We start from the raw sequence: 4,016 nt of genomic DNA on the forward strand, positions 1-4,016 counted from the left end.
GTCTCCTGTTTTTGTTCTGTCTACCCCTCACACAACCGCAACTCCCTGCATGAGACACATGTGACTGTAACTGACAGCGAGAGCTGGTTGTCAGGTGGGGGGCTTACAAGGACATGCAGCGGCCGTGAGACTGCTCGCGTTGCAGCCACAGCAAGGGAGACACTGAAGAAAATAATTAAATGGCACAGGCAGCACACTGCCACATGAGCCTACCTAAAGCGCCCGAGCCCTCTGCAAGACTTCTACAGCACAAGTACCTCTGTGCAGCCAGCGCAAGCTGTTGACTGGGGGCCAGCCCTGTCTCCTTGCGGTTCTTTGGTGCCCTGTGAAGGCACAGCGCCCTGTCATGGTACCCATCACAAACCGAGGAGTTATATGCTGACTTGGAGTACCCAGTGGTTATTGCCAGCACCCGTTGCTGACTGGCCGTGCTGCCCTCATTGACTGGCAGTGCCTCTCCCTGACTAGCAGTGTGCCCTGGTGCCTGACGGAGCCCCCTTCTTCAGTGCTGCTGCCCAACTCCACCAGGTAAAGTCATTTGGCTCCAGTAAACCTTAGGTACCCATGGTTGAAGGGTCGATGCAGGCATCTGAGGACCCTGTTCACGAAGCCGTTCTCTTTCCTGGTGATTCACCTCCCCTTCCAGCACCAATGCTACATCTATTGTGCCGGACTGCCCTGCCGCCAGCTCGGCTGCGGCACTGGTGCTAGTCTGGAGGACACAGAATATTAGGTACACATCCCTGGAAAGTGCCCATGGAAGCATTGAACACGGGAAAGGGTGCCTGGGACTTCCTACAGCCTTCATGCCACAGAACGAAGATGCTTTCTTGCGAGAGTTGCATCGCTTCGAGTCCACCGGTAGCGCTCAAGAAAAACTGAAAGTTGCACCACCTTCTCCCGGGCAGCTGAAGCATGTCGGCTTTCACAATGCAGTCCCCTTCATAAGATTTGGCTTTCCCGATAATGCCATAATGATTGTCACTGGTACACACATAGAGTTATCAGTTGGAGTTACCCTAGGGATTTCCACAATGGCAGCTGCTGCCTTAGGACATCCTGTATCAGATTTAGCTGGATTGGGTTTTGCAGGTTATGTTGAAGCATTATCTTCAAGATTAGGCCTCCCAATAACCGATTGAACACCTAAACAAGCGGACATGTGGCAAACTTGTCTCAGTGCACACTGTGCCTAAGCAATAGGAGTGACCATTGAATGCCTTTTAGACACAGCCTGTAGGTGTTGTGTGGTTATGCGCCCACCCATTGGCTGCCCATGGCCATGCTAATCCCTATGGCCATTACCACGCAGTTCTTGCCCCTCTTCGCCCCAAACAGCTCCTTGTGGGCACTCTTTGAGGTCACTTTAATTAAACTTTGCACTCAAGTGCCTGCCAGTGTTTTTACAAACCATTCTAAGAGTGAATTACTTAATTGGATTTGGAAACCCACTACTGGTGTAATAAAAATGTCTTCATCCACTGGATGTATAAGCGCTTTGTCTGCCCTTCACTGAAGTCCTGTTAAAAACAAGCATTGGCAAGTCCAACATTTTTTTCAAAGGCCCAAACTGTTGGCATTGCCAATGCTTGTTTAAATTACCCCTTGCCAGTTACACATTCAGAACATGTTTATTTAACTGTTTGGCTAACCTGGCATTTTCCATGTGAACTCACAGTTAATTTGACCTGTGCCAGAGAGGGCTGCAAATGGTTCATTTTGATGGTAGGGATTCTAAATCTGTTTACCTCAGGTCAATGAATGGTGGCGTCCCAATTTTAGGGCAGCCCCACTCAACTGAGGAAGAAGCCATCAAAAAGTTTTTTGCACTTACAAATTAGGTCAATGGCTCCGGCTGAGACCACATTCAACTCGCACCTTCCTGCCACTACTAGAGTGCCAATCTTCCAACCTACCTAACACCCAATCCACACTCACCTAGCAGTATAACGCTTCACCTGGCCCACTGACCTCCAAGCATCCTTTCATCCAAACGTAAACCACATGCCAACAGCCACCATAGGCACTGTCAACCGAGCACGCCCACCAGTCATCAACATCCTACCCCTCTTGCTCCAGAGACCTTTAGCATGCAATGCCCCTAGGCTTAGAAGGACTAGTGCAACTGGAAGCATTAAGCATGTCCAAATCAACACACCTCAACCATCACCACACTCTAATTGTGACCTCCCGCAGGTTCTCCTCCAGCTCTCCTCGTCCCCCTAGTAGCTGAAACAGTTAGTTACCAGCACATCTAAAACACATTGCTGCACAACTTAGGAGAACACACGCTACTTTCTCACAGAAGAGTCCTAGCTATGATGCTTTAACTCCGGCCTTCCCCTGCACACTACAAATGAGCTACCTGCTGACATGACCATCCGCATGTGTTCATTGTATTGTGTGCCAGGCTGTGGTCATGCAAATCATATTGGTGTTACAGAAGACACATTTAGACCCACAATACCTTTTCGAATGCTTGGTGGTCGCCATGCTAAACATATGTTTTCTTTCATCACAACGTGATTTGCTATGAAAGCAGGGCCTTTTGACAACATATTGCACTGTATGCATCTGTCCGATGCGTCGACATTATGCACTTTGATCGCATGTATCGTTCACGGTTTGGATTAGAGTCTCACAGTTCTTTTAATGTTGTTATGCATTGGTCACTGTTTGCAGGCTTAGCAAATTAACACGACTGCTGCCGAGATATCATTTTTAAAGGACTTAAGGATGATTTACTAGCTAAAGTTTCTTCTATTGATTTCTATTATTCTTTCCAATATGTTGCTTTATTTTATCATTCAAATAGCCATAGCAGTAATGATAACCAGCCCCTCACCGGTGACTCTGGGGTATTTGTGCGGCGCGCACACCCTCATCTTTGCCGCAGGATATGGGGCAGAAGCCAAAGCGCTGTGACTGGCAAATTATTAGCAGCATGTATTATTTATGGTGAAAATCTGTTGGTCTAATAACGTTCCCTCCAGGGTGGAAGAGGAATGTACAGGAGCTTCTGCTGACATTTATTTTGTTTTCCATTTCTCAACAATCTATTTATTCTACTTACTTAAAGTGAGCTTTAATTGTCTTCACACAACATAAATGTTCTTCACAGGAAAACACTTCCAAGGGACTTTGTGCTCCATCTAAAGAATGAAGAACATATTAGTTGCTGTATATCGATATCTCTGTTTATCTATCTACTAGCGGTACCACCCGGCGCTGCACGGCTCTGCAGCTTACATGCACGTGGGGGTCTGCTGTAGCCCTGTGTATGTTTTATTGTGTCATAACTTCCTATTTTTTAAAAATCGCAAAATCGGCAAACTCCCAAAATCGCCTATACTGATAGCACAGGGCCGGACCCCGCTCCATCCCTGTGCAGGGCGAACGGGTGGGGTTGGTCAAATGTCACTATTGCCACTACACCCCTGACTGGTATGCCGACCTTGTGTCCCAACGTCCTATTAATGGAAAAGTTGCAAAATCGGCAATTTCTCGAAATCGCCTATACTGATAACACAGGGCCGGACCCCGGTCTGTGCAGCTCAAATGGGTGGGGTTGATCATATTTCACTATCGCCAGTACACCCCAGACTGCTATGCCTACCTAGGGCCAAATCTTCAGCTCACCAACAGTTGTGGGGCTGGAGCCAACATTTGCTAAATCGTAAATCTCCCGAAATTGCCCTGTGCTGAGCTGTGGGATGTTTTTATCCACGCATCCAAGCCCTACGTCAAAACTGTGCAGTACTGACATGGAAAACATCATGATGGCCAGAGATTCCCAGAAAATGCCCAGGGAAGTGCATGAAGAATAGGCTGCCACCCATTTTGCCGATGTTATGGGCACAGAAGGGCACTGCCTAAAACCACCATTGGACTACCCACACAGTAGCCTGAAACCATTGGGAATGGCAATGCTGATTGCCAAAAGCAACCTAGAATTGTGGGGAATTCATTTTCTTAAATCCCAAAAATGGGTGCATTACCAGTACTCACCACTATCA

At 47.5% G+C, this 4,016-nt stretch overlaps 1 pseudogene; it reads left to right on the forward strand.

Moving 5' to 3' along the window:
• Nucleotides 1-651: 651 nt before the first annotated feature.
• Nucleotides 652-1,289, forward strand: LOC138498367 (transmembrane protein 65 pseudogene; annotated as a pseudogene).
• The last annotated feature ends 2,727 nt before the right edge of the window (nt 1,290-4,016 follow it).

Source organism: Ambystoma mexicanum, chromosome 5q (assembly GCF_040938575.1).
Source record: "Ambystoma mexicanum isolate Mex_15411 chromosome 5q, UKY_AmexF1_1, whole genome shotgun sequence".
NCBI classification, from domain to species: domain Eukaryota; kingdom Metazoa; phylum Chordata; class Amphibia; order Caudata; family Ambystomatidae; genus Ambystoma; species Ambystoma mexicanum.